We start from the raw sequence: 20,711 nt of genomic DNA, 5'->3' as shown, positions 1-20,711 counted from the left end.
GTGTGGCAAACCACAATGCCAGCAACCGTGCTCAGGGCATTTCCTGCAAACAGATGCCGGCCAGTCCCAGGTGAGTCTGCTTCAGAGACCTGGAGGTGTTCAGCTCTCCCCGTGTGTACCCAGATGTGGTGGGTGTAAGGTTGGGGGCACAATGGTTATTCAAGCCCATCTGCCCCATCACTGCTTTTCACAGAGGGCAGCACTTGGAGAGGCAGCTCGGCTTCCCCTCCTCCCTGCGTGCCGGTCGCTGTTTGCCCGGGCACGGCCGGGTAACGCCTGGCTGTGTGTGTGTGCCTGCCTGGGAGCAATCCAGCAGCACACACGTGCAGGGCCTGCAGCTGGGCACACTCCCGCCTCCTGCACCCTCTGCTCTCTGACCCTGCTGCTGCCTTCTCCCCTCGGCCTGAGTCAGCCCGAGCTTTGCTCCGGTGTCTCTTGTGCCGTGCCCAGCCGAGCCAGATGAGCGGGGGGAAGCACAGCTGCCATTCGTGCCATACACCCCGCTCCAGGAATGCAACAGGTCTGGAAGGCTGATCGTCTCCCATCCCAACCTGCGCCAAACACAAGAGCAGCAAAACCCTTTTTCTGCTGAAGTAAAGCAGACTCTGGGTGGCCAGCGACATAGCAGAGACATTCTTCCTTCCTTTAGAGAAAGCTGTCAGAGACAAAAAACTCAAACTGAGAACTTGATTACAAATTAATGGAAAATTATGCAACCACACCAACAATACTTGAACTCATGCTGGATCATCAAAACATCTTTAAAAGTTTTGGGCAAGGCCTGATGTCAAAATGTGTTTTCTTTGTTCCTCTTGGGGAGATGTTGGCCATCACCCCAGGATGAGCTAGCCTGGTGTCTCCAATGCCCTCTGCACTATCCAATCCAGTTTGTACACTAAAATCAGATAAGCAAGGGCACAAAGTGTATGTCCTTTGAGGCAAGCCTATCATCTTAATTTTTCCCTCTCTCATCCAGCATGTGACTGGGACAAACTGCTCTGAGGTGGGAGAGGAGGGCAATATTGTCATGGGTGCAGGAAGAGGCATTTGGGCTGATGTCCCTGGATGTTTGCAAGAGCACTGATGGACGACATTATTTCAGGGTGGAGTGTGGAAGGATGTGTGTGCATGCGCATCTGGTGGAGATTTTCAAGTATTTCCATGTGCCTGAACCCTTTCCCCACTCTTAATCCTTTCCTGCTGTCTACCTAGATGTGGCAGGTTCTTGGCTCTTTCTTCCTGGAAAATAATCTGCTGGGAATGCCACTGTGCACCCACACTGGGCATTGTCACCGCTGTGCTCCCGGCTGGTCACCTCTGGGCTGCTGGCTCACAGACATGACATGTGCAGAAATGGAACCCAAAGGTGAGAGTGCCCAAAATGAACCAAGTCAAGGCCAGGATTCACTGCTGGGGGAGTAGAGGGAGCTCCCTCACTGCAGTCAGCCCAAGAGGAGATCTAATTTACTTTATTTATAGAGGTTTTAAGATAGCAGTCATCAAAAATGCTTGCAAGGCAGAAGGCACAAGTCAAAAGAAGCAGCACAGCTATGTGGCTTGGAGGGGCAGGGTGTATGGAAAGGATTGGGGAAAGGATTTGGGATTGGAGGAGACCACAGGGCTCCATGCCTGACTTTGTAAGCCCAGAGAAGTGTGAAAGCTAATATTCCTGTCAAACAGCATCCATATGGTGCAAACTGAAATATATCCCGCTGGAAAACAAACAACCAAAAGAAAAGAGAGAGAGAGAGCAAGAGACATTCATTTCCTTTGCAGCAGAGTCAAGGAATCATCTTTTATAGGGCCCTGGCCAGAAAAGGCAATTGTTGAAAGGGTTGAAGGGAAATGAATTGTCAAAGGAGGCACATATTTGGATGATTAAATGTCAATATGTACCTTGAATTAAGAAAAAGGAATTTATACCTCATCTCACTGTGGCAGTGAAAACCAAATTAGAGTCAGACTGTAAATTTGCCAGCCAATAGATACCAATTTGTTGGGCTACCTAAAGGCTTTTTCTGCCCAGAGAAATGCCAAAGCAGAAGTTCCCCTGGGTGGGCAATAGTAGCTGTGGGCAGCTCTAAGTGGCTGGGCTCTGTGAGCCCTCTGGGCTCCTCCAGGCTTTCCTGGCTCTCCTGCCCCGGCTCCTGGCCCCAGTGTGCACTCAGGGAGTCCTGATGTGCTGTGCCAGACTGCAGGTCTCAGCCACCTGGCTGATGTGCCTGCCTCTGTGCCACTGGGCTGGCACATCTGCCAGGACGTTGCTATCCTGGAGTTTTCCCAAGAGCTTGACTCCCTCCATGCCCCTGGTCAGCTGTGGATGGAGAGAGGTACAGAGCACAGAGCTACGTCCTCCCTACTCCTGGCACGTGACAGAAGCTGCAGCGTAAAGAGGCTGCCACCTTTCCCTGGCTGCTCCCAGGGGCTGGCCAAAGGGTCAAGTGGTTTGCCCTGGCATGTGCAGGAAGCCTTTGGCAGAAGTGAAAGGCAGAATCAAGGTCTCAGCAACTTGCAACTCTGCACTTACTGACAAAACCCAGCCTTCCTGGAGTGCCACAGGGGCATGGTTCCCTTCTGTCCTCTTGGAGCACCCTACAGCTCTGCTTTCATGCAATCTCCCTTCCTCACAGCTTTCCAGGCTGGGGAATGCACCCTCCTGTCCACAGAAGGAAGTGCAGCAGTGAAAGAGTTAAAAGATTCATGTTAATAAATTCACAGACACAGGCTGTCTTTTCCTCTAGGGCATATTTACATATTAATGGATGGGAATTGTAATGAACCTGTCTAGGGAGGCTAAAGGGGAAATTATGCAAGGCTAGCTGAGAAGGTGGAGGAGGGGGAAATGTTCATTTTCAGTGCTTTCCAGCCCCTCAGCTGCAGAAGCATGTGACCAGCCTGGGCTCCAGGGCAGCGCCTTGCCTGGCGTGGGACACCCCAGAGTGAACACAGATCCAGAGGGCAGGAGCTGTCTGGGCCCTCCTGCATCCCTCCTGCACTGGCTTCTCACTGCTAGGCTCCACACTGTCCCAGATGTTATTTTAAGCCCAGGGTCAAAACAGCATACTTCAGCAAGCATGTCCCAAATCATCACCCCTCCTCCAAGGCAGCTCTTGGTGGGCAGTCCCAAGAGCAGCTCAACCACAGCTCATTTCCAGCAATCTCTCAGGGCCTTTCAACAATGCTGCATGTGCTTGCAGCAAGAGGCAAGGGAGCCAAGGAAGGGCATTTCTTCCAGGCTGGGCTGCAGTGCTTCCCTATCCCATCCCTGCTCCTTCACACCAGGCTGCTTGAGCCCTGCCACAGTCTTTGTTGCCTCAAGCCCCAGAGCTCTCTGCGTGCGAACCCAAAAGCCTTTGACAGCCCATGAAAAATTCCAGGAGCTTTGCCAGGTCTGCTTTCTCTGCTCGCTGCTGAGCCTCAGTGTGCAATCCCCACTCCAGCCCTACAGATTTTATCTCAAGAAGAACAAATAATCTGTTGCTTTTGCCCTGCAATATCAGATAGAGCTATAAATCACTAGATAGGAGCCTAATTACTGGGCCTCTGATCTGATTTAGATTGGAAGATGGAAAAAGCAGCCTTTATTTCTGAAAGCAAAGGAGCACTTCTTCAGAGCACTGATGGGTCCTCCATGTACCTCAATAGCTACAAATGGTTTATGCCCATGCAAATGAGATCAGGGCAGGACCCACTCAAATTAGCAGGATACAAAGCGGCTTGCAGATTTTCTGTTGCAGATTTGGTTTCTCCCCCTGCCCCCCTCTCTCTCTCTCAACCCCCTTCTTTTGGCCACTGCTTTATCTCTGCTTGTAAAAGTCAGTGCAGCTCCAGTTGCTCTGGGTGAGAAACATGAGGTCTGATCCAGCATGGTCAGTGAATGGGAGCAAGATTTTAAGAAGATCAATGGCTTCTTCTAGGTGAGGGTTGTTCTGCAACAGGCCTAAATGCTGCCTGCAGAAACAGGGAGCCTTCCAAAATCCTGTGCTGTTTCTTTTTGACCTGCCTGGTTTTGGTGGGAAGTGTGAGGGGACACCAGCTGCAGGGTTTGGGGGTTTGCTGCTGCTGGGACTCCTGAGGACTGGATGGTAGGTGAGGGCACGCAGAACTCATGCATCCATCACTCCTGCTCTGAGGGACTTAGGAGCCCAATGTCCCCACAGGGGTGGCAGACTTGCCCCTCAGTATCACCCCTCAGAAGCACCAGGACCCAGAGACCAGCCCTGATTCGGGTCTTGGCTGTCCCCTGGGCACAGCCTCTTGCAGCAGAGTCTTCAGGCTGGGGGATGGATGGTTGGATGCAGGGTGATTGCTGAGTGTTCCTGCAGCCTTGGTGCACCAGCGTAGCCCACACTGGGAAGCTTCTTCCTGACATAAGAATCTGCACGGGCTGTGCTTAACATTTTGTCATTTCTTTATACAAATGTGGTGCTGTGCCCGCTGTCAGACCCCATCAGCATCTTCTGCCAACCCCCATCCATCTCCTGCCTTCCACAAAAACCCTGAAGCTTCCCCCATTCCAGGTGTCAGGACACACATGGTCTGTGGTCATGTTATTACAACAAGGATTTTAAAGCAGATGTATGTGAGGTGGATAAAAAGGCACATGGGTCCCTTAATCCCAGAATTTTAAGTGCCATGCGGATTAGTTTTATATCTTTGGCTGCAGGATTTGGGGATGCAGCAGAGCCAGAGAACTGAATCTGTGAAAGCAAGTTGATCCCCTCCTCTCAGTTTGCTGTAAGACAAATGCAGAGTAAGGGATCTGCTTTGAGAACTAGATTGAAGCTGGTAAAGGATGTGGCATTTTAGCCTTTAACATAGCCTGTGACATTTTGCCTCTAACGCACACTATATCCCCCATGGCTGTGGAGCCAGGAATCTCTTCTGAAAACTCTCCAGCCCTGGTGCAGTGTTTAATTATGGGCATAGAGATCCTAGCAGCTGCCTTCTTTGGGGACATCACTGTTTGCAAGTTGAAAGAGAAATGCCTGGCTTGAATTTCCCAGTGTTTGGTTAAGCATCCGGCCTCAGTGATAGGATTGAAGCTGAGCTTTGAATGACGTTTTTTGCTAGGAAGAAAGGACTGGGGAAGAGACATTTCTCCCTTGGGCTTAAGATCATAAATAAGGCAGTGTTATGTAAGTGTGACTATAACCTATTTATACATAGTGTCAGACTCATACACTCAGGCTATGAATGACAAATCTCCCACTAATTTTTATGAATGTAGCAGTGGTACCTGTATGAGTTTTGAAACAGCAGTGGAAATTCAGGCTGTTCTGTGCCAGCAGTAACTGGGACACCCCTCCAAGTTACACTGAGGGAGGCATGACTTGTGTCTGGCACTTCTTTTACAGACACAGAGGGTGCAGTTGGCTTCAGGCAGCTCTCTTGTACCCATTCCTGATCCCAAGGCCCAAGTGGCAGGCACCAGGGGAATGGAAATGTGCTGCTTTTCCTGGGACAAACCCAGTCTCTTGTTCCTGAAGCAGTGGGCTGGGTGGGAGCTGGGCTCCTCAGAGGCTCTTTCAACAGGACTGTGCCTTCTTCTGAGGCGTGGAGATGCTGAGGGTCCACCCAGGTGGCAGGACATGGGAGCCAAAAGTGTCATCTGGGAAGGTCAAACCCACATAAGGAGCACCAGGTCACACAAGTGTTAACCAGGGCAACACCTTGCTGCAGGCCCTGTGCATGCTCCGAGTTACAGGGCATCAAAGGAAAAGGATGAACTCCTGGAAGTAACGCACATGGGTGGGTTACCAAACACAGGGAGATTGCTGAGCTGGAACTGTTCAGAAGCCAGAGGTGTACCTGAACTCCCCCTGGCACATACCTGTGCTATTTTTGCTATTTCCGTGCCTCATACTGGTGTTGCTCAGTGTAAAGTGGCTGAGCAGAGGGGTTGGAACCAAAGTGGCCTCATGTAGGCCAAGGCAGCCTTAGCTCTGTGTGTCAAACCTGGCTGGCATGGCCTGATGCCTGCCTGGGACCAAGACAATGGCAACTGCACATAGAAAAAATCAAAGGAAGATTTATACCCAGAAATTACTCCTGAGGCACAGAGAGTCAATCATCGTAATTGTGACAAAACAAAATCCCAAATCAGCTTCAAGTTTAAAGACAGGCTTTTTCCCTCTCCATTGCCTCCCAGTCTGGGCTCTGCCTTGGGCGCTGTCTCAGCACAGCAAACAACCACACATCCCTCTCATGGGCCCTGTGCCAGCAGCCATGGACCCCAGAGACCTGAGCATCACAGCCATCCACAGGGGGCTGTGACAAGAGGAGAAAGTCTGAAATCCCCCTGGGGCTTCTTTGTGCCTCCGGTTAATCTCCCTTCTCTGCTCCACAGATGATCTCAGCTCCCGCTGCGACCTGATCACACGGAACCGGCAGGGACACGTGGCCCTGGCTTGTCATGTCCTGCTGTCCCCTGCCGGAGATGAGGCAGCCGTGGGGTCAAGTGTGGATGGCCCAGGGGGTCAGGAGTGACCGCAGCTGCCGTGATTTTTCCCTAGACACCCCCAGCAGAGCCCTGCGACTGATTCACCTCCTGCCTTGGTGCATCAGGCATTGACTCACACCCAGAAGTACGTCAGATGGTTGTGTCCGTGAAGGTCCTCATGGACTTGCCCCAGGCGTCCCCACTGAACTTTAAAGCTGGGCCTTCTTGAGAGGTGGGACAGATGGGAGACCTTTGCTGGCCAGGTCTGTGCCTCCAGAGGAACCTGAAATAGGGCTGGACAACTGTCCCAGCCTCCTTCAATTTGCTTCTTCAGTGAGTTCCTGTGCCAGTGTGAGGTCTCTCTTGTTTAAACAAACAAAAAAAAGACCTTATCTGAGGAAGGCCTGATCCTGCTGCCTTTGCCTTGGTAGCTCCATCAGGGGCAGAGGCAAGCAGCAGAGACCTCGGGCTCTCAGGCTGCTGCCAAACATATGCTCTCAGGGCTGAAATCAGCTTCTGCAGCAGTTGGCATGCAGACAGACAGGCACATGCCACAGCCTTGCTGGCAAGAGTTTATGCCCTTGAAAATCTCTCCCAGAAGCTCACTTTTTCTGCACTCTGCTTTGCCCAATGCATTCAATAAAGGGAAAAGAAAACCTCAGAAGAACAGGAAACACTCTGGCAGACTACTTGCCAGCAAGAACCCACCACTGAGCTGGTGACTCTCTGAGCAGCCCTTTCAAAGGGCTTAGGTCACCCCAGGAGTGTTGTCAAGCACCAGCAGCAGAAATACAGGAAAAACCCAGTAAAGACAGTAAGCAGTGCAACAGCAGGAACAGCAAAAACAGTAAAACTGTGTGCTCAATAGTAGATGTCCCATCCAGTCCAATAACATGGGGAGCACTCAAAGGATCTTCATACTCCAGCCGTAATAAGGAGATGTAAAAAGTCCTGCTGGATCAATGACCTGGCTGCAAGGGCAGCTAACCTGCTCCAGGCAATTTGGAAACAGCAGGAACCTGGGCAAGTGAGCCAGTGCTTCCCAGGCGACTCTCCCCATCCTGTGCAATGTGCCTGGGGGACTTCCTGAGCCACTGCTGGGATCTGTGCCCCTAATAACCCCTAATAGGTATTTCCTCCATGAATAGGCCTGGGTGCTTTTTGAACTCATGCAAATGTTCAGCATCCACAGCATCCTGCAGCGAGGAGTTCCACTGCTTCATTATGCCAGAGCCATTTCCTTGGGCTGGCTTTGAACCTGCCACCCCCTTGTTTCACTGCTTCTCTCCATTTCTGTCCTGGAAGAGACAGTCATCTCAAACCCATCTCCTCTCAGATCTGGGAGCAGAAGAAATGGCATCTTGCTGCCCTATTTGGGGAGATAACAGTATTGCATTGAACTACCTAATAAAATCAAAGTGTAATTCTGCTCAACAGATTGAAAAATATTGCTCTCTTTGCAGGGCAACTCTCTTTGTCACACGAAGGATGCATTGACCTGCTTCAACTCAGCACTTGCAGACTGCTCTTCTCCATCAAGACTTGCCCCATAATTGTGTCAGGAGATCATCTCTGAGGCTGGCAGAGTAGAGCTCCATGCTCTTCTCAGGGGATGAAAATGGTTTATGGCAGTGAGGGCTCCCCAGGTTGCTGGTTATTCAAGCTCTGTCATTCTGGGCCCTGAGCTCCAGCTCAGTGAGCTCATGGGGTGTAACACGACTGGCAGAGAGGAAGATGTGTTTTTGTAGAGTGTGGCATGAGAGGGGAGCCCATGCACATCTGGTCTGTGCTGCCAGCACATCTCGCCAGTGGCTGACAATAAAGGGAGATGTAGCCAAACAAGCCCCTCTGAGGGCAAAGATGAATGAGCAGATAGGCTCCAGCAAGCTTTGCATAGGAAGCAAAATATCAGGGTGTGACAAGTCACAAACATACACAAATGGGTATGTCAGGTCTGGGGGTTGTTCTCACCTGTTTCCAGCATCACTGCTGAGAGCCTTCAATACACAGCTCCAGAGACAGGGCCATCTGCTTTGCCACGACAGCTGGCAGCTAGCAGAGGCCACTGTGAATAATCTGCCTCCTCTGGAGTCAAACTCGCTAAGAAAAGCAATTTCAGCCATGTCAGATGAAAGCCACCTGCTGCCCCAGCCAAAGGCATGGCAAGCGTGGGCGCCATGGCACCAGGTTCTCCCAGCTCCCCACCACATCCTGCAAGGCAGCAGGACTCTGGAACAGAAGAGGTTCCCAGCAACATCTCTTTTCACTCTTGCTCTTTAGCAGGGAGAAGCTGCAGTAGAGCTGTTTGCCCTGGGTGGACTTTCCCTGTTTCTTTGGGGTTTTGAAAATTTTCTTTTGAAAAATGAAGGGTTTTCCTCTCTCTTTCTCTCTCTCTCTTCCAGAATCCCTGGTGTGAGCATTACTCAGTGGTTGAGAGAGTGATGAGTAATGGTACTGGGCATGAGGAAAGAGTGACATAGGAAATGGAGTGTGGAGAAGGAAGGGGTGCAGACAGTGCGGCCCCACAGGCTCTCCAAAGGGCAGAGCAGTGGTGACAAAGTGCACAAAAGAGGAAGCAAAACAAAAAAAGGGGAACTGCCAGCCCTCCACTGGGCATCTTCCGAGGAAGATGTGCAAGATAAAGTCCCCAAAGTGAGTAATGTGTGGCCTGCTGTCACAGCTGCCTGCTCCAGTGCTGTGCCACCTCTGGAAGGCTTCTAGGGAGACACTGACCTTGCTGCACCACAGTCCTGAAGCCCCCTTTGGCTGGTGCTGATTCCATGTGCCTTGCTGCACGGGAGAGGGGTGGTCTGTAATCACAGGGACCCCTGGGGATGGCCCCCTCCTTCCCAAAATTTGCTAGGCTTCCTCATGCAGAGAAAGGACCTGGCACCCCTTCTGGGAGACACAGCTCCAGCTGCTGCCTCTGCAGCCTCCTACAAATCTCTGAGCATCCTTGGGGCTCTCCTGAATAGAGGAACACTCAGCTGGTGGGCCTGGCCCGGGTCTGAATGCACTGCTTGGAGAAGTTAATCTGAATTATAATTTCAAATGTTGCCACAAAAGGATGGCCAGATACTTTTTAAGAGAAGTAGCCTTCAGACTACCCCAATAGAAATTGGATATTTTGTGAGGGAGGGACGGGCCCACTGTCAGCATCAATGATGCCACAGGAAGCTTTGCAGATGGGAAACTGAGACAATTTTCCCAGAAGTAAGGACCTCAACAAGGTTGCCACCACATTAAGGGAACCTCATTAATCAGGAACAGGGCCTGGGCTCTCCTGCTGAGGTAAATCCAGAGGTGCAATTGCACCCCATGGCAGTCCATGGAGCCCCCTTGCAGCGTGTCCTGGTTTCAGTCCCACCCAGACTCCTGGGCTGATGTGTGCCATGTAAGCCAGAAGAGGAAAGGAACAGTTCCAACATGAGGATTTTTCAAAGCTGTCCCTTGTGTTTGTTTGGCCATGTAAAAACTCACTTTTATCTGCAAGGAAAATTTCTGTAAATGTGGTCACAGAACTACTTTGCAGAAAAACGTTGAGGGCCATCTCTTCCTCAGGCCTCCTGGGCCAAGAGAAAACCTGCCTGGCTTGCCTTCCCTGCATTTGGAGAGCAAAGTAGCAGGGATATGCTAGTTGCTTCCTTGCATGAGGGCTGGCCTCCCTCTTTCTGTGTGCTTGGAAAATTCTGCAAAGGTCTCAGGACAAAGCTGAGCTTTCTAATTCTCATCAAATCTGTTGTGATAATTTCCACATTTTCCTCCCTGAGTTACACATGTCCCTATCAGCTTTGCTGCCCTGTTGGTCAGGACATTTCTTATACCACTCATTCATTTTTGCTGAACTTCCTTGATTGAGGCTGTTGGAAGAACAACAGCTGTGCCAAAGCATTAGAGACTGTAAAGAGCTTGGAAACACCAGAACCATGAGAGCCGAGCATCCTTCTCCCCTGCAAAGTGCAACTGGGGCATGCAGGTGCCCACTGTGTTGGGGTCTCATGGGGAAGGGGACTGGGATGAAGGAGCAGTTTTAACTGTACACACAGCCTTTTGCCCAGTCTCACCAGCTGAGTGCTGGTTTGGGGCACACACATGCTCCAGCATCGCCTGTTGCATGGGGAGCAAAGGAGCACTTAGCCAGCATGGAATGGTTTTGCATTAGTCCGTTTCCTTTTCCCTGACACAGGAGGAATTTGTCTTGCATTTGTGTTGTTTCCTACCCACTTGGAAAGGAAGAAGTGGGTGGTGGCCACATCCCCTTCCCCGAGGGCCGTTCCTGGTGCAGGGGGCCCTGGGCTGCAGAGGAGGGAGCGGAGGGGGCCCAGTTCCTCATGGCATCCGCTCAGAGCATCTCAGACTGAGCTTTTAACCTGTCATCACACAGCCAAGGGTCAGCTCTGTCTGCCACACACCGTCCTCATCCTCATCTGACCGCCACAGCAGCCCAGATTGCTCCTCACTGCCCAGCGATGCCGGCTGCAGACCTGCTCCCCCACCACAGCATCTCTTCCTCAGTATGAAATCCCTGGCAGGCAAAATGTCCTCTTTGTCCCCTTGTCCCTCAGCAGCTATGCCATCCTGCATTGTCCATTGCTCAGTGGGGAGTTTTCTGGCATGACTGCAGGCACCAGCAGGGAGGCTGTGTCGCTGCTGCTGGCCATGAGACACAAAGTCCCAGCAGGGAAGGCTGGCCCGGCTCATGAATGACCGCTGCTTGCTCGATGTAATGAGCAAATATTGTTAACAAGCAGCTGTAATCTCCTGGCTTTGTCTGCTGTTCCACACACAGAGGTGATGTCAGGGCGTCAGGGAAGACATGTCCCTCCCTGACACCCTGTGTGCTCCCTCCCCGGGACCAGCAGAGATGCTCTCTGGAATACACCAGCCAGCAGTCCCTTTCCACCTTCCCTCGGTGCTGCAGCCTCTGGGCCAGCATGTGATGGTGTGAGGATGCATCCATTTGTGCCCAGACACCCAGGCCAACAGAGTGCCCCTCTCACTTAACTGTGGGGCAGGGGTGAAGGGGGCAAACCCTTTAACTCAAACAGATATTCAGCCTTGCTGGCATATTTAGACCATAGATGCTCCCTCTGAGGGACAGTGCTCTTTGGCATTAAGGGCTGACTACAGCATTATCATTTTGTTGATGGAAGAGATGCTAGGATTAGGGGCAGAGGAAAGAAAGGGATGGAAACGTGTTCCATTTCCTAGAGACAGCGGCTTTTTTCTCCTCCCAAATTGCCCAGCCAACCACAAGATGAGTCACTGGTCTCCCGCATTTCCACCTGACCCACTTTTGGCTTGTCAGGGCTGACTGCAGAGCTTTTGTTTCTGGGATGCACATATGCACAGCCGTGCAACTGTGATGCTTTGGCCTTCTCCTCTGCGAAACAACCTGGAAGCAGGGAAGCTTTTCAGCCCTGGGCTTCCCTTGAAGGCACAAAATTGCGTCCATCCCAGGCCACCATCATCCAGGCTCTGCTAGGAAGGTGCTGGGGGCCTTGCCTGAGCTCTGCAGGGAGCTTTGATCCCGGCTGCTCCAAGCTGAGCCTGGGGGTCCGGCGCTGTGGAGCCGTTATCCCATAGTTAGGTTTCCCTCTGGGAAAAGCTGAAAGGAGTAAACAGCAGATGGGACAGCTTGTTCTGCTTGCCTGCTAATGGGGTTCAGTAGGCTGTTCCCGATTTTCATGCTCCTGTCTGTGAAAAGGTACCATGACATGTGAGGACACTCACCCAGCCCAAAATAAGAGCACCTCAGAGGTGCCCAGGTAACTGTGCCCACCAGGTCACTGTCTGCCTCCTCAGTGCTGTGCCTGGCATGGACCTCCTCTTTTCCAAAACCGGGAGCAGCACTGTCTTGAACCACAGGGGAGTTGGAGAGATGAGAAACACAGATTAGTGGCAGAAAGCACAAATGGCATTCCAGGCACAGGAACAGCCCTGGGCAGCAGTATAAATAGTTAGATGCTTGCTCCATTTTGTGCATGGTGGTGTCACTTTTTTCCACCACCCAGGGGAAATTCCCACGGGTGAAATGTCCATCCCAATTGTATTTTCCATGTCGAACTCTTTGTACTTCCTCAGCCTTCACATCTTGAAGGATGTTGCAGAAGACTTGCCTTGCAACCAGATCATGTCTTGCTTTCACCTCCCTTTGCTGGCCAAAGGGATGGCTTGTTCCTCTGTCCTGAATGATATTTGTGTGCCTGTCTCTCTCTGTGGCTGCTGAAAGGGCCCCTGCCTGGCCTCTGCTACCTGCAGCCAGTCCCTGGCTTACTTGCCTCTCACCAGGCTTTCTTGCAGTGTTTTAGGATCCCAGATTAGGCCAAGTGTCTCAACACCTCCAGCCAATGGCTATGGCCCTCATGGTGCAGGGCAGCAAAAAAATCCAAGCCCACCCACAGGGCATGGTGGGATCTCAGGAAAATCTGCCAAGAGAGGCAGCAAAGGGGAAGGTTGTGCTTATATGGCTGCTAAAGGTACAAGGAATAGTTCTTCTACCTTAGGGCTGCAAAAGCCCCATTTGACTCAGGACCTATCCCTCACATGGCAGCATCCAGGTTATCCCAGATCCAATTCTAGCTCCACTTGTTCTGAATGGAGGACATTTATTGTTAGACTGAAAATCCTTCCTTAGCTGGCTGCTGACAGCTGAAGGAGGTCCGTGTGCATGCACTGTCTGTTGTGTACCCCAGAGATGTTCACAGCCCCAGTACAGCAGGGCAGCCATAAAGTGGCACCTTCTTTTGGCTGTCCCCACACCTGAGAAACCCTGAGAGCAACAGAGCCAGCAAAAAAATCATGCTGTTCCTGCCCACAGGCTGTAAAACGTGGGAGAAGGAGCCCACACACCCCAGCGAGCGGCTTCCCAGGCATCTGACCACAGCGAGGGCTGAGGGCCGGGTGCTGATGAAATGGCCTGTTTATGTTTTCAGTGCACTTGGCACTAATTACTGGTGTCTGTGCTCTAATCCATGCTCTGAGGGCAAGCCAGGAGGTGAGGCTGGGCACGCCTGCCCGGTGTGTGGGACCCAGCCGTGGCAGGGTCCGGCAGGGGGGTGAGGTGCCCGTGCTCTGCGTGCGCAGGGCACCCAACCTCTGCCTGGGCCCTGGTCATGTCACCATCCCCTGCAGCAAAGCCATGCTGCCCAGCATGAAACCATCCAGAAAGCCTTGCCAGGCCCTGTCTCCCAGTTCTGGTAGGATTTGGGATGCCAGGAACTGGTACTGCCTGTGCTGGAAAGGTGCTGATCAAGGCAGGGCTGGGGCTAAACCCGTGCCGGAGCAGGCTGCACCCTGGCTCCCATCCGAGGAGGTGGCTCCCTTGGCCAAGGTACACTCCTCCACAAATGCTTACAATATTTGGCACTGGCTAAGTCCCTGACTCTCTGCGCCAAGATTTTGGGTGGTGTGACAGCTATTTGTTACACCCTGGAAGAGTGGGAGACTGCATTTGTTTGGAAATCAGGGGTTGTTTATTCAACTCTTCCCATGATCGTCTCTGACAAATGACAAACTGTTTCATGAGGCTTTTTCTCCTTTTTTTTAAATGGGAACTGCAACTTCTGATTTGACATTTCTCAAATGTCAGATTTCTCAACCTAGTACCTATGATAAACTGCAGCTACTTGCAGCCTCATAAACCCAAAAGAACCAGATCCTTTTCATGCCTTTCCCTCTGCCACCAAGGTCAGCTGCTGTTAGAGTCCTATCACATCCATTCTATTAAGTTTCTTTCCACTCCAGAGCAGGGCACACAGACTGCTGACCATGTTTCCTCCCCAGCCACAGCCTAATACTGAGCCCCATTGCTGATGTCCACATTTGAGGAACTCCTTCCCAGGTGACTTGCAAGGATAAAACCCACTCCTCATTTCAGGATCTGGAAGTACACGGCAAAGTGTTTGCAGGAGGCACAGACGTACCTAGGGTCACTAACATACAAGCCACTGCACTCAGCCAAATCTGGGAGCATTCATGAATGCCTGGATTTACACTGGCACAGCAGAGCAAAATTTAGGCTTTGATTAAAAAAGAAAGAAAGAAAGGAAATCCCACATAAATATTTTAGGTTTCAAAGGAAGATGATGGCTTTTCAGTGGTGAGAAATATAAAATTGTGCTGAAAGTCAATTAAGCGAGCAAGTCGTATCCTTTTCTCCAGGCTTCAATTTGGGAATGACATAAATTCACTAAATCTCCCTTTGGGAATGACTTTTAGCTCCACTGTTAAATAACATTACTGGAATTGCAATGAGAAGAAATCAGAGGAATCCACTGATATACGAACCTGACAGAAGAGAATGGGGTTCATCTGCAAATGTGGCCATAATTCTTCTCTTTGCATTATTTCCCCACTTCCTGCACTTTCCTGCTTCTCCCTTTGTGCTGAAACCCTCAGTTCAGCTCAACTCCCTCAATTGTAGCAGGAGTGGGGCATCTCCACAGAGACAAGTCAAAGAGACACCCACGAGGGGGACTGAGCAAAATTTGGGCTGAAGTCCCGAGCTCCTGGGGCTCTCCTCAGTCCATAGGGCATAGCTGTTGAATAGCCAGCACTTCCTTAGCCAGCCCCCAGACCCTGAAGTGCGCCCTGCCTGCCTGCCAGTGTCTCAGCTCACTCCACTCACCCCATCCTCGGGATGATGCCTGCAACACCCAGCTATTACTCATTTTTGGCAAGTAATTTAGCAGCCCCTGGTTGCTCGTAGTGCAGCGAACATCCTGTGAGTGCCAGAGGCGAGGGGGAGACCACAGGATGTGAAGAGCAGAGCTTATCAGAAATGCCCCCACAGGAAACACAGTGATGAATATAGAAACCTGATCAAACCGCAGCCGGAAATGGGCTGCTGAAGGCTCGGGGAGATGCTGAGCTCTCCTGTGACCTGCCAAATAGCTGCCTGCTTCCTTCCAGCAAAATTAAAGGAGGAGTAGTGTTATCTGAGGAGGAGAGTTGAACACACATGGGATGAAGGTGTCCAGCCCAGCAGAAATGTGTGTGTGTTCTTTTGCAGGAGCCTGAATTGTAACCTTCCCTTGTACACAAACCAGCTGTGCTTCTCCACCAGCTGCTGGGTCAGGTCCCCAAAGTGGGAGGCTATGAGGACACCTCCAGTGCTGGCCGCAGCCCCAGGGTGCTGCACCCCACTCCCACCCATCTCCCACAGCCCATGCAGCCACCTGAGCTCCTCCACGTGCCTGGGGCAGGACCCACTCGTGTTTGGCAGGGATGTTTGCGGGCGGTTCTGCCCCACGGTGGGTGTCAGCTGGTGACCTTCCAAGGCCAGTGCCTCGACAGACTCCAACAGGTGCATTGCTGAAACACAAAGAGTGGGACTGCCTGCAGGGATAACAGCCTCAGCTGGCACGCTGGAGGGCTCTGCTACCTTGCCCCTCCTTGCTGAGTCTCTGCCTGACTCCACAAGTGGCATCTCCATCACAGCACCTTCAGTCTCAGCAGTTGCCACTGAATCAATCCATCTCATTCTCCCTGAGAGCCCTGGACTAGAAAGCAAGGGGGAAAGAGACATCCTGGCAGTCTGGGCACACAGGAGTCCATAGTGTGTCGCTTAAAATGTCCCCCCTCCCTGGGGATAGTCTGTTGGTGTTGAAATTCATTTGTGTTAGCTATGTTAGTGCTGGCCTCTTTCTCCAAAAAGCCCTGGAGCTGGAAAGCTTCTTGAGTTACCTCATGTACTGCTCCTCTCTGGCTCATGCCACTTCCTAATACTTTCTGCCTCTCCAGTAAAACAAACAGGTTTTGCCTGCAGATCCCAACTTATCCAGTGCATGCCACACAAACAGGTTGGCATTTTTCTTGCTCACGGTGCTGTCTGTGCTTCAGCCATGGAGAGCCATGTTGTGAGCCCCCACTCTCATTCACCCGGGCCTAGTAATGAATGAGCTCGTAAGGGCAATGGTTAAACGGCACTCAGTACCCTACACAGGCACATAATGGCACAATTAAATCTCCTGAATTGATGTCAAATTACTTCCTTAAGGTAGCTGCTAAGCTCAGGCAGTTCAGAGAATATTTAATACCAGATGCTAATGGGCTATGCTCAAATATAAGCCTGGGTTAATTAAATTGTGCCGTATCAATCAAGAACGAACGCGGTCTAGTTGGCATTTTCAGTTTATTGTTAATATGTGACCCCCAATAGGCCCAGGATTCATCAGTACAACCAATTGTTCTGCCCCTGCCAGTGACACCAGCGCTCACCAGGCCTCTCATGGCAGGCACAGACCAAACACAGGCTGCCTGCTCAGCCTCAGGCGCTGCCTCTCTGCCCCAGAAAAGCAGAGTGAGACCCTGCAGGGCCCTCCCTCATTTCAGACAGGGGGCAGGACCCAGAGCAAGCTGTGCAGACAGGCACTTTGGCACTGGGGAGGGGCTGCAGGAAGCCTGCCTCACCTGGAGGAGCGAGGGGAGGAGGGAGACCCAGGGAATGCAGCGGAGATGGGTGAGGGCTGTGCTCTGCCAGAGGATTTGAAGCCACGTGTCAGCAGCCCTTTCCACACGTTTGTTTCCCCATCTGCAATAAAATAAGTAAAATAGCACTTAGTTGCCTCATAGGGTGTGTGAGCTGTACTTAATTGATATGTGCAACCGATTCAAAGGTTCTGGGAACAGGGGAGCATTGAGAGGAGCCAAATGGTACTCCTGCTCCTGCTGTGTCCTTGTGTACTGCACCCTTCAAAGGGTGAGGTGTGCCCTGTACCGCCTGCCTTTAGCATAGCCCCCACTTTGAAGCCAGGCAGAGACAACCTGCCCTGTCTTGCCTTTGTAACCTTGACACACTGATCACCAACATGCAAGGGTCTGTCCTGACCCAGGGAGACAGGTGAGCTTTTTGAATGCACAAAAACACTGCAAGCTGAGTTGTATTTCAAAACAAAGCACCTCAAGGCACCAGAGCAGGGGGTTGGAGATGAACCAAGAGAAAGTTGGAGGGAACCTGGGCTTACAGAGTGCTGCTCCTCTCTGCTCTGCACTGGTATCATGAGACAGTACAAATATATCTCCATTTCTGGAACATGGCTTTTAGTTTCCTTTGCACTGATACACTGGTAATGTTATTCAAGAGTCATTCAATACAAATACAAAATAATAATAAATTATTATAACAATAATTATAAATAATTAAATATTAAAACAATAACAATAAATACAAAATACAGAATAAGCACTCCTCTTCAGGTGTCATGGCATTCAGCCTGTTTGCTATCATTGTCTTGAGCTGCACTCTGAGGTGTGTTAGGACACCCTCTTTTTCCATGTGCTCCATCTCCCTGCCTCTCTGGATGATATCAAAGTTTAATTTTCCTTTGATTTTGCCTCATCCTGGCCTCCAGCAGCAGCACCAAGACCTCCCAGCACAGGCTGTCCAAGGCACCAGAGCTGCTGGCTGCAGGCATTCCTTCCCAAGGCATTCCTTGAACACACCAGCACCAGGTCTGTCTCAGCAGAGTAGGCTCTGCTGTGCCTGTGTGCCACATAAGATGTGCACAGAAATGTGTGCACAGGGACAAAACAGAGCTGCCAGGGGTCCTGGCTGTTCCTGCCCAAAGGAAAACACTTGTGGTGACAGAGAGCACTGCTGTGCCAGCCACTGGAATAGTCTCATCGAGATGATGGGAGAGCTGCTCTGAGGGCTGGGTGAAGTAATGACTGTGAGAGAATCCCCTAATGAGATAATGGGCCAAATGAACCAGGACTGCATCTGCCAGCTCCTCATGCAGCATGGAGCCACACAGTGACACATGGCTCCTCAGAGCAGCTGGGAACCTCAGAAGAAACACTGAAGAAAAGACAGAGAAGCCGATGAAGAAAAACAAAATCAGCTGATTCATTTTGGGCCATCCACAGGCAGAGTCAGTCCCAGCCACAGCCCTGACACAAAGATGAGCAAGTGAAGGGAGAGGGCTCCTGCCAATGCTCTCCTGCACCCAGCCAGTCATCAAACTCAGGCAGGATACTCTTTTTATACATATGCACGTAACTAACTCAGACCTCTGAAAAAAGTTACTGGAGAATTGCTGCTCACTTAATTAAAGAAAATCAAATGCTTAGCCATGTCTAGAGATGTGCAGGCACCCTGCAAGACAGAGAGCCCTCTCAGTCCTGGGAACTGTTGGTACAGGAGTCAATTCATCTCTGATTTTATGCTTCTTTCCCTTCAGACCCCTAGGGGTGCTATCCCTCTGTGCCCTAGGACGGAAAACACAGCATGGGAAGGGATCTCAAGGCAGTACCAGGAATCAGTGATGGCTGGTACCTCTGGGCTGCAGTTGTCTTGCAGGGCAGCAAAGCACAGGGAGCTCAGCCTGTGTCTCAGGAAACCAGCAAAGCTCCATCAGTGGGCAGGGGGGACACTGAAGGCCACCTCACAGGTCATCTCACAGGCAAGAGAGAGAGACCCAGCAACAGCCAGCCAGTGACTCATACTCCTAAGACTGCTCAGATGAATCATCTGATGCAGATATCTGCTCCTCTGCATCAGCCACAACAGGGCTTCAGCTGTCCTGCTTTGAGGCATTGGTCTTTGGCATTACCCATCTTATGGGAGACCTTTAGCAAGATCAAGTCTAGATTTACTAAGAGTCTGAGGAGCTACTGAAACCTGACCTTCCCCACAGGCCTTCACACCAGCTTAAGGGTGTTGAGCCCTGGGCTGGGACCGAGGGTTTCTGATGTGAAAACAGCTTAGCTGAGGGTTTGTCTTTAGCATATCCCAGTTAAGCACCACCACTCCCCAGTGAAAGAGGGCTGCAGGGTGGCCGGGCCCTGGGTGGAGGTGTTACTCAAGTTACAAGCCACACTGACCTGTCAGGGAAGATGAGACAGGAAGAGGTGGCTAATTTAGCATCCTTCAGACCAGAAGAAAATTAATTCACTTAACCAACACTTTGCTTTCCACGCAAGCCTTCTTTGAAAGTTTATTACTAATGCAATTAAGCTGGCTTTTCTGGCTACAGCTGGGGTATCTCTACTGCTGCTCTGTGCCACTTTGGGTTAGATAACAATATAAATAGCCAGAGCTGGCTGAAAATAGAAGTCTTGGCTTGTTTGAGGGCAGCAATATGGCTTGCTGGGTGTTTTCAGGTAAGTCATACCCCGAGTCTTTACCAGACTTTCCCCAGCTGTCCAGTAAGGACTCCTGTTCCAACTTCAGAATTGCACAGAGGCTGAGGGTTGCTCTCACATGAGGATTGTCTTTTGCCCTGCCCTTAGCAAGAAAAAATTTCCAAACACTGGTTTTAAACTTCAGTGGGAGTTAGGCAGGAGCTCAGGGGGGCAGGATTCTCCTTGAGGTGCAAAGTGGGCACGTCAGCCTGGCCAGGGTACAAGAATAGGAAATTCCCAAAGTGAACATCTCTTGTTCTCCCTGCTATAGCTCATCCCATCTGTGACACAGTTTAGTCAGCACAGCACTCACAAACCTATTGGAAAAACAACTGAGTCATAAAAAAGAGAACCTAAAATCCCTAAAACTCAAGGCCACAAAATGCAGTTATCCTTGCACAGCTCTCTCAGGCTCTGGTAAAGGGCCTTGTGCCCATCAGATTTAACAGGCAGCCAAGATCAGCAAAATAAACAACCTGTTTAGGCATTTAAAATGGGAAAACCCCACCACTGTTCCCGCAGCTAATGCCATTGTTAAATAAAAAACTAAATGTTTAAATAGTTATTGTGCAAGTCACCATACAGTGGAACAAGTTTTTCAGAGAAGTTGTGGTGTCTCCCTCACTGGGGGTATTCAAGAACGGTCTGGACACAACCCTGTGCCATGTGCTCTGGGATGACCCTGCTTGAGCAGGGAGGTGGGAGCAGATGACCACTCTGGTCCCTTTCAATCTGACCCATTCTGTGGCTCTGTGAAAATGCAGAGCAGCTGATACATACCTAATGCAACCAGTTAGAAAATCTCACAGAAGTTTCTTGCCGTTTCAGGGCATTTAATCATGGGCGATATTACAGACACATTCAGCAGTATGAATCTACTCTTTCCTCTGCAATTAAGAGAAATAAAAAAGTGCAGGTAAACAGGGCCTGATCCTTGAAGGCGGCCACACAAAGCCCCAAAATGCGCATGTGGTCAGTGAATCATCTTCAGTGATATGGTAAAGGCTTCTGAATTGGGCAAATGGATTTAGAACAATTCTTTTTAAACCATGCAACAATTTATTAGATAATGAAAGAGGAATTGTGTGGAGAGGAAGCAAGGGACATGGAGGACATCAATGTATTTAATAAAGGCTACCTGTGA

The sequence above is a fragment of the Melospiza georgiana genome, chromosome 5 (assembly GCF_028018845.1).
Source record: "Melospiza georgiana isolate bMelGeo1 chromosome 5, bMelGeo1.pri, whole genome shotgun sequence".
In the NCBI taxonomy this organism is placed as follows: domain Eukaryota; kingdom Metazoa; phylum Chordata; class Aves; order Passeriformes; family Passerellidae; genus Melospiza; species Melospiza georgiana.
The sequence above is the reverse complement of the archived record's forward strand: the minus strand, read 5'-3'. Positions refer to the sequence as shown.